Genomic DNA, 10,984 nt, shown 5'->3' on the forward strand with positions numbered 1-10,984 from the left:
ACTAAAGATCTAGACGTTCATGTTCATAAATCCAGATACAATAAACCTAACACATACAAAAGTGTTCATATTACTACAAACTGGAGTTTATAAATCTAACGGGGTGAGGTGGTGTATGGATGAAGGATCTTAAGTCTTCTTCCTTGGATCCTGATGTGAGAGATCTCCGTTCGTTCTCAAATCGTGAAGGAAATAAGCCTCCATGCCACTCTTTCTAATACACACTAAGAAAACACAATTATGACAGCTTTGCTTACAATTTCTTAACAAATCAACTTCAAATAATAGGTCAGAATTTTGAGGATTTTAATTTTTTACTTGACAAGTTCACTCTCAAGTAAAACCATAAATTGAATATCTCATTTGCCACCATAGTCGGATATTATGCACTTCTGACTTGATTTCGACAAAATTTAGTTCTATATTTGTCATTTTTGGGTTGGAATTACACTAACACAATTTAACGGGAATCACTCATTGTTGTTATAAAATAAAATCTACATATAATTCTTCAAACCCCCATTTGTGCAAAACAACAATATTAACTACCAAGATAAATTGGGAAGACATCCCACACCTCAAAGACCTTTATCCAGGGTGGAGAGCGAGACTGACAATTCATTCGACTATTCTAGAGCCTATTCTAACTCCACTATTCCACTATAAAAGAAGGCCCTACTACTTGTGTGAAATCAGTCGCTTGAGAGCTTCGGGCTAGGTTATGGATGAGAGGCTAGGTAATTTCCGAGCGAACTCAGGAGAGAACGATGTCAGTGACTTTATCCTAGCTAAGAAAGGTAATCGATCCCCTTTCCCAACAAGAGAGGATGGAAAAGTTCGACCAATATGGAGAGAAGGCATTGGTGAGGCGACCGAAAGGCATTTTATTTTACTTTTAGAAAGCGAGAGTAGCTGTCTTTAGGCTGCTAGTTCCCTTTCTAACAATCTGACCGGAATAGCAGCCTTCGCTTCTAGTCCGGAAGCTCTAGGGTTTTGCTAACCAGTGTGAAGTTGAGTTATATCTTTCCCTAGTTCACGCAAGGCTAAACTCCGGGTTTCTACTTTCAGGAAATTCGCTAAGTCGTCTTAATCTAGCTACGAAAAATCCTATGCTAGGAGAAGCGCTTAATCCCGTTTCTTCGTCGCTCAGTCCGTTGCTATTTACTTACCTTCTTCATCGAAGGCTTCCAATGATAAGGATTGTTCTATCTAATGTGGCATTATCACGGTGCCAAGTGTTTCTGCCTCATCCCACCCCGATGGCAATAGTTAAGTAGAAATGACTTATCTTTTTAGTAGCTGAACCAAAGAGAAAGTAACCCCGACTATCACTACAGCTTCCGTTGTTTGATCTTTTGTTGGATCTTCTTATCTTATAAAGTAGCTAAATGAAGTATCATCAATTGAGAATGACAATAAGTGACGTTTGATATCACTTCTGTACGCAGAGTATCGAAAGGAACCTCTCGGAGAAGTTCCGAGCCTCGGCAACCCTCCTAAAGACAGCTACTCGCTATGATTGTTATCTACGATGCGATTGGGGGGGGGGGGGGGGAGGGGGAGGGGGATAGCGCAAGGGCTTAAGTTTTCGATTCAAATCCTATCTTTTTTTTTTTGGCATGCCACTCTGCAAGCAAGGAGCGAGAAAACAAAGTGGGTTATGGTATTTAATGAGGTCCTAATCAAGACAATTAAGAAATGAGGTCATTATAAGTCGTATACCATACCTTCAAAATACGCCTCATAATAAAATCCCATTTTGATTAGACATTGAGCATAAGGGAACCTAAATGATAGCATTCATACTAGGATCCACGAATGATCTAAATCTTAAATGTATATCACTGATGTGTGTGAAGTGTGATGGTCGGGCAAAAGTCATGTATATCATGTTATTATTTGTTTACTTTTAGTTGAAATATTATGTGAACTTTGGTACTTCAAGCGTGTATATGTGTTTCATGATACTTGACGTTAAGGATGCTTATCGAAATGAATTACGGGCTTGGAACGAAGATATAGAAGACTCATGATGATTGTCACACTTTTCTATGCAAAATAATAGAAGAAAAATGAAGAGGATGTCAGACACCTTTAACGCGTCGCTAAGGGACCTTAGAGCTACTCTAAAGTCTCACATCAGGAAAGTAGACCTTAGCCCGGTGCTAAGGTCTTACTCTTGGACTTTAGCGCCGCGCTAAAGTCCTATAGACGGGAAAATCAAACCTAACTTTAATATATTGAGTTTTGAGCCCCCGTTCGACATATCCTTTATTCCTTCAACCAAGTACAAGCCCTAGGACGATTTTGCATCATTCCGAAGCCTCCGGTTCGTCCGTTCATCGCATGCTTTCTTCCTCTCATCAGATAAGAGAATCCTTCGTGATACTGATGTCAGGCTAAACCATTGTATTCAATTTAGGCTAGGGTTTTGTGTAAACTAACTTTGATCAGATTCTATGTTTTGAATGCTTATGAAATTGATTGAATGTCTTTAATCTTGTTTTACATTATGAATTGATTGCTGATGTATATAAAAATATACATCTTTTTAGTATCAAATAATCTCTAAAAACTGCAACTTCTATCGTATAATATAGTTAAAATAACTATTATCATGTAAAATGTATTTTCAGGTGAATCCAAGCCTCAAACGAAGAAACGAATGAAAAACCAAAGAAAACAGCAAAACATGGGGCCGTGCTTTTGGAAGCACCGGGCCGTGCTTACCTCTCAGAAACGACAAAAAGAATTAGCACATGTCACTAAAAAGCACGGGGGCGTGCCTCAGGAAGCACGGGGCCGTGCCTACCTTCCGAAAACGACAAAAATAATTAGCACATGTCACTAAAAAGCACGGGGGCGTGCCTTAGGAAGCACGGGGCCGTGCCTACCTTCCAGAAAAGACAAAACAAATCTGGCACATGTCATAAAAATGCACGGGGGCGTGCTCATCAAGAACGGGGCCGTGATTCTCACTCCAGATTGCCTATAAATAGTGGCTCATGTTGCACTCATTTGGTGTGCCTTGAAAAGATTTCTATCCGATTCTCTCTTATAAAAACACACATTAACACTCACATAGAAGGTTTAGTGAAGAGTTTGAAGGCTTGGAGGTCATCACCATCAACCATCATCATCATCTATCATCACCATCATTAAGAAGGAAGATTCATCTACATTTGGTTAGATTGTTCTAAGTTTAATCATATATTTGTTATCATCATTCATCTTAATGTTTATCATCATGCTCATTATGAGCTAAACTCCTTTTACCATCTAAAATCTATAAAGAAGCTTTGTTTTACTTGATAATTATATAAAACATGTGGTTTAGTTTGGTAAAGTACATGGTTATATTACAATTATCTTTTGATGAGAAATGTTTCACCATCTTAAATCACTAATTCAAAGTTGGTGGTTGTCAATTTCAATGGCAATCGTTCATGATCGATTCATGTTCTTGAAAGATAGAAATACTTTGATACATTATCGAAACATGGATCCTTATATTGTACTTAGAAATGATGAGATATAAGTTATGGTGTATTTTTCTAAACCTTGGTAATCCGAAAATGGCTTTGCTTAGGATATCAAATTAGTTAAAGAAACCATATGTTAACGGAATGTGTAATTATAAACTACATAAATCAACCAAGGGGAGGTTGTGTGAGTTAACTACAACCACCCGAAGTTGTTAGAATTGGTATTTGAGAAATCGAAGTCAATTCTAATCATTCTACTTTACCAACTACTTGTCTACTTAAATTGACATTCTCGGGGTAGCATGCTATTAAGCATAGGATGGACTTGAAAATATGCATGCTATTATTCATTATTTCATAGAATGTGTTCACTCCAGAATGAGGATCATAATTCTATCATATATTATTAGGACAAGTCTATCACATGTTTAACTATTAATCATCAAGGAACAATGGAGTGGATTCTAGATATTAGATGGTAACCTTCGCATAATTGAACAACTCGTTTAGAATTTCTTGTCTTGGTCACCTATATATTATATTTATAAGTATTTATATTTTAATTGAAGTTAAAAAAAATTAACCCCAAAAATGATTAAAACCTCCGATTGAAGTAAAACAACGATTTGTTATTAGAAACAATTGTGTCCACGGATCGATACTTGGTTCTTACTAATACTATTCTACATATACGATAGGTACACTTGCCTATTTTGTGTGTGTTTAGTCTTTGTAGAAATCACTTTTATAAATTTAAAACACGATCTTGTGCAAAAGCTAAATATCCAATCTATCATATTTTATACAAGCTACACAACACGCATCAATTGCTTAAACCGTTTATGATTTTGATTATCAAACTTTGCATCACTTTTCTGGTTGTGTTCATCACATGTAGGGTTAGCTCTTATGTCATTGAACCAATAATCGTTAGTCATTGCTTATAATTGCTTTTCATTCATTAAACTGGTAATTGGGTAAACCGGGGTTCAGTTGTGTCAACAATTCGGTTAGGGTATCGTTTTTCCTCACAACCCAACTGTTAGGTTTAGTAATTACTGCGAAATTAATCTTATGTGATTAGTCGGTTATCACTTTATCTGAACCTGAAGTGAATCTTTCTCTCATAATTGTTTACAGCTTTAAAAGTAATCGTGTGTTATTATAATCATCTTTTCTAAACCGCTTGACATCGTCTGTCCACCTTAGTTAATTAATTAATAACCATGAATTTTACTTGCACTTTCCACTGAGTCCCTATGGAGACGACCTTACTTACCCTGACTAGTTATAGATATTTAAGCTTCATAAATACTTGTTTTTATTAGAGCACGACATCTACATCAAAATAGCGCCGCTGCCGAGGAATCAACGCGCAAAGTGCTAGTTTTAGTTTTATTCTTTTTTTCTTTAGTTTAGTTTAGTTTTTTTTATTTGTTTGATTTTACGCGAGGTATTCTTATGTTTCATGTGTGTAGGTAACTCACAATGACAGGGAGTTGGGTCTATGGCCTACATGAAGGATATGAGTTCGTGGAAGATGCTGATATGTACTGTTAATTTCCATATCATGAACCGCCTTCGTATAACCCCCAAATCTATTACGAGCCAAATAGTTATAATCAAAGGAACATCAACCAACATGGCTGTAATAGACAATACCAGAATTATTCACCGCCTACGCCTAACTATCAGGGATATTATGAGTCAGATGAGTATGATAGCGATAGGCCCGAGATTCCAACATTTGTGAGTTATAAAAAGGAGGACTATTACTACCATGAACAATCCCAACCAGTATACGAGGAAATCCCTCAATATTACAATAATGGTGGTACATATCAAAGAAATTATCAGCAAGATCAAGAAGATTCCTCGGGTAACAAAGAAACGTCTTTGAAAGACGTTATGGATTTTCTAAAAGAGATGAAGAGAGATCGAGAAGCTCACAATCAGGCTTTAAATAAGAGGTTAGAACTCCAGGAAACGTTTAATACTGCTCAAGATAAACTGGTGAGCCAACTATTAGAAGATGGCTCAAATTGAAAGAGAACAAGAAAAGTTGGCTAGTGGTGACATGGTTGATGAGGAAGTGATAGAAAAGGATCTTGATCAATCAGATAATGAAGTTGAGGATGTGGTTATGGAGACTAATATCACACCAATTCCTCCGGTTATTGAAGAGCCATTGAATGCATCAGTTATAGTTGCTGATGAGAAGTTGAAGAAGATGATCCAGACATGTTGGAGCATAGAACTGAATGCCTAGACCCGAATGAAGAGATAGTGGTAGAAGAATTAGAAACTAAGATAGTTTCAGATTATCCTGATAATCCTCCATTACACATTATTCATATTGATAAAGTCGGGGATGATGATTTGAACTCAAATAAAAAGAAGGTGAAAGTGAAGAATAGTGGGAAAAATGGTAAGAAGTGGGATCATGTGGGTTCTACAGTCATGTCAACCATGAGGAAGAAGGTATGGGCACAACACCTCAAATACTGAGCATACACAGGAAATTCGGTGGGAAATTGTTCAGTTCGACCACGATTGAATCCTAGTGTTTTAATCTCAAGAAAGAGGGAGCGAGCTCAATGTGTCAACTACCGGGCATATGTGGGAAACGTTGAAGGTAAATGTGCATTCACACCGGAACACGTTGGTTCATTAGACTTGATGAACGTGAAAGAGGAAACATAGTTGAGGCAACCTAACTACTGAGCATATATGGGAAATTCGGTAGGTAAATGTTCCATCAGACCACCATAACCGCCATATCAGGTAACGGTCTGGCTGAAGACCTTAACAAAAACTTAGCGCTGATCGGGAGGCAACCCGAATTTTATTTTCAGTTTGTATTTTATTAGTTCGTTTAACCATTGTATTTCAAGTGTACCACTGTAGCAAAAGTCAAGTGTGGGGATGCCACATGGAAAAGTCGGAGTTTTATAGTGTTTCGGTGAAAGAATTTTAAGCTATGAGGCTTCGGATATCCGACGTGCTTTCATATTTCTTTTGCTACGGTTGATTCAGGTACGTGTATATTTTTGTTGTATTTAAACTTTGTGGGTGTTTTTCACTATAAACCCTCACGAGACCTCACTCGTCTACCCGGGCTACTGGGGGGTTTAAAGGGATTGTTGCATACGCTAAATGCAATCGTGATTCCTACGAAAGTGAGTTAGGTCTTTAAACAAACTTTACCAGCTTAACAAATTTAATTATGAAATTTATATAACTTGGCTTGGTAATTAAAATTAACGGTTTTGCAAACGGTTTAAAAGACCTATCCTAACAGTTGTGAGAAGCGTGCTTCTACACGTGTGAGAGTTTGCAGATTCTGTTGAGTGAATTGAGGAGCCGGGTTCGTTGAGCGCAAACACGAGTATATTTGAGTGGCTTACTTTTCTTATCAAGTGATTTTGTTTTCATAATTCTTTTTGTTTTATTAGTTTTATTGTTACAAGTGTAATTGTATAGTTGTATAATTTTTAGGACCATTACATTAAGCCTGGTTTTAAAATTAATAAAATAAGCAGTAAATTTTAACCCCGTCCTCGTTAATGTTCTTTTAAATGCTAAATTTTAAACATTGAGGATAATGTCAACCGCAAGTGTGGGAATGGGGGTAAAATTAAATTTTTTTTTGCCTTAAACTGCCTTGATTGGGCGCAAAAGCCGGAATTGTAAATAACTAATTGCTATTATTAATGCCAAGTAGAGGTCTTTGGTCATGGTCAGTTTTTAAGATTCTCGAAAGTCTTCCCATGCAAATGTTTTTCAAAAATAAAATTTAAATGGACCGTTTAGATGGGGATAACGAGTCATCCAGACAAGTACACATGTTTCATGTCGGCAGCCTAATTTCTCCGGTACATGTGTGAGATTCGCTTTATATATAATACACATATAATATATAGTATATACGCCATTATAAAGAGTAACCAGTATGCCCATAATATCTAGAACTTGGTTGTCTCATGCATTTTGAGATCTTAGCTTGGCGTGAATGCAAAAGTGATAGAGGCAATTAGGTTAAGCCTCGTCTGGATGAGTGAGAGTGTGGGTATTGGGGGTTGGGCCTCATACGTTATATATATGAGCGTGGATAATGAGAGGGCCGGGGAGTTGGTTCCCTTAGAAAATATTATTGGACCTATTCTTTCATTCAATCAACCCCGGTGTTATAATGCGAGACGATCTGGCTTAATAGGTTTCTTTGTAATTGTTTTAGTATTTATCAATAGGATGTATTAAGCATTATGTTTATTATGCTTCAAAAAAAATGTGTTAATGTTGCAATGTTCAAGTATTATGAGTTTGAAAAAAAAGAAAAAGAAAAAAAATGAAAAGTTAAAGAAAAGCTCAAAAAGAGTCAATGTTGTAGTCAATATTGGTTGTAAATGAAAGTCAGTGAGTTTGTTTAGTTGTTTAGTCGTTTGAATAAATTGGTCATTGTTTATGTCATTGTTTATTTAGTTTTGTAATAAGCCGGATCGGATCGTTTGAGCTACTTTAAAAATTCCCTTTCATACCCTTACACTTAGCCCCGTTATAACCCGTTTTAAGCCCTCTTGACTTGCATTTGTATCAAAGCATTTATATGGGTGGGGATATGACTTGCTCCCAAGCTTATTACATTGTGTTCATACTTGGTATTGAGGGCATAGAGATACTAGCACATTTTATGCTGGTGCAGATATTAAACCGAGAAGAGAGATGTTATATAATGAGGGGTATGACCATGTGTGCCTTAACCGGAAACAAAGTACACTCGTTTGGGCGGTTTCATAGTTTTAAAACGTATCATTAAATTGTTTGGTGGGTTATCAACCTTGACAGTGTCAGTTCTTGGGAATTAGGTATGACCTTATACCTTACTAGTATTAATCATGGTAATTGATGAATCATCGATCGAGGTGTATGTGTTGCATGAGAGTTTGTTTGAGGGCAAGCAAAAGATAAGTATGGGGATGTGATGGTCGGGCAAAAGTCATATATGTTATGTTATTATTTGTTTACTTTTAGTTGAAATATTATGTGAACTTTGGTACTTCAAGCGTGTTTATGTGTTTCAGGATACTTGACGTTAAGGATGCTATTGAAATGAATTACGGGCTTGGAACGGAGATATAGAAGACTCATGATGATTGGCACGCTTTTCTATGCAAAATAATAGAAGAAAAATGAAGAGGATGTGTCAGACACCCTTAGCGCGGCACTAAGGGACCTTAGAGCTACTCTAAAGTCTCACATCAGGAAAGTAGACCTTAGCGCGGCGCTAAGGTCTCACCCTTGGACTTTAGCGCCGCGCTAAAGTCCTCCATACGGGAAAATTAAACCTAACTTTAATATATTGAGTTTTGAGCCCCCATTCGACCTATACTTCATTCCTTCAACCAAGTACAAGCCCTAGGACGATTTTGCATCATTCCGAAGCCTCCGGTTCATCTGTTCATCGAATGCTTTTGTCCTCTTATGAGATAAGCGAATCCTTCGTGATGCCGATGTCAGGCTAAACCATTGTATTCACTTTAGGCTAGGGTTTTGTGTAAACTAACTTTGATCAGATTTTATGTTTTGAATGCTTATGAACCTGATTGAATGTCTTTAATCTTGTTTTACATTATGAATTGATTGTTTAAAAAGTTTATGGTTTTGATTATCAAACTTTGCATCACTTTTCTGGTTGTGTTCATCACATGTAGGGTTAGCTCTTATGTCATTGAACCAGTAATCAATAGTCATTGTTTAAAATTGGTTTTCATTTATTAAACTGGTAATTGGGTAAACCAGGGTTCATTTTTGTCAACAATTCGGTTAGGGTATCGTTTTCCTTCAAAACCCAACTGTTAGGTTTAGTAATTATTGCGCAATTAATCTTATGAATATGTGATTAGTCGTTTATCACTTTACATGAACCTGAAGTGAATCTTTCTCTCATAATTGTTTACAGCTTTAAAAGTAATTGTGTGTTATTATAATCATCTTTTCTAAACCGCTTGACATCGTCTGTTCACCTTAGTTAATTAATTAATAACCATGAACTTTACTTGCACTTTCCACTGATTCCCTGTGGAGACCACCTTACTTACCCATACTAGTTATAGGTATTTAAGCTTCATAAATACTTTTTTTTATTAGAGCACGACATCTACATCAAAGTGTATATATTTTTAGTAGTTATTTTTTTTCACACAATTGGGTCTTAACTCTTAACAAAAATGGTTTTCACCTAAAAACTAGCTACACAATAGACAGATATACCTATTAGTATATTTGTAGTAAACCATATTCATTATCTAGCCGGTAGAATTAGAAAAGAGTGATATGAGTAGTGTGATTAACAAGGCCGTCTCCGAGAAATTAAATATCTCGGTCGAGCTAAAAAAAAGGCCCGTAGGCCTTAACAAAAATATTTTATTCGCTAGCGTACATGGATAAAATTTTTATCGACCGATTTATTATAAGCAGAAACTATTCTTAGCATGTAATTATCTCATAAACCAATGCAAATAACCTTGTTTTTAACACTAAAAATCATATATATGTAATATGTATAAAAAGGGTTTGTGCCTCTGAAACTTATGTGCCCCGGCCGATGGAGCGGCTAAGACTCCCTCCGATCCTCCCATGGTGATTAAACTAAGTTAACAAACAATTAACCTAAACAAAGAAGAAGATAATCAATCAAGAAAATATATCACTTATATTTCAAATCCACTTGGCAAAAAAGTAGCAACATACAAATTTATGCGGAGAACATTTTCCACACATGATAAATAGAAGTAGATTACTAGATTAGACCCCGTCAAGGTCATCTAATCATATGCTTCTTTGGAAAGCTAAAACGATTAACACACAATAGACTATAAATCACACAATAAAGAACTAATGATATTATTATGTTAATGTGAAAGGTGGATTTCGTCATGGGTACCTAATCTGACAACTTTTTGAAAAGTTAATACATAAACACCTACTAATCGCCTTGTGTTGCGAAAAATACACTTCTTATTTTTCAAAATCGCAAAATCGCAACATAAATAAACACATACTAATTTTTCAAACATCCAATACTCTTTTTAACTATAAAAACCATATCACAAATATATAAACTATCAACTTATACTAATAAGTAATAACCATAGATTTAAGTAAACAGTCAAATGAGAGATTCATCCATTAAAATGGTTTTCTCAAAGATAAGGATGAACTCTTGTCCAACTTTCCTAAACATTTAACCATCACCGTACTTAGTCAAAATCCATGGTCCACGTACAAACATATGAAATCTACGAATAAATGTTCCAGTATATAAAGTTTGTCGGTAACTCTGAACCGCATCACAAGTTGATGAATATAAAATGACCTAAGTTGACAAGTCGGTTAAATTGGCTTAGTTTCTTAGTTGAAATATAATTAATATAGTAATGTCTTGATCACAAAGTTAGGGTTAGATTATAAATATAGGGCTTGGTTAGAGGTTTCAGATG

Source organism: Bidens hawaiensis, unplaced genomic scaffold, assembly GCF_021521415.1.
Source record: "Bidens hawaiensis isolate Kalapana, Puna unplaced genomic scaffold, B.hawaiensis_p1.1 tig00003536_1, whole genome shotgun sequence".
In the NCBI taxonomy this organism is placed as follows: domain Eukaryota; kingdom Viridiplantae; phylum Streptophyta; class Magnoliopsida; order Asterales; family Asteraceae; genus Bidens; species Bidens hawaiensis.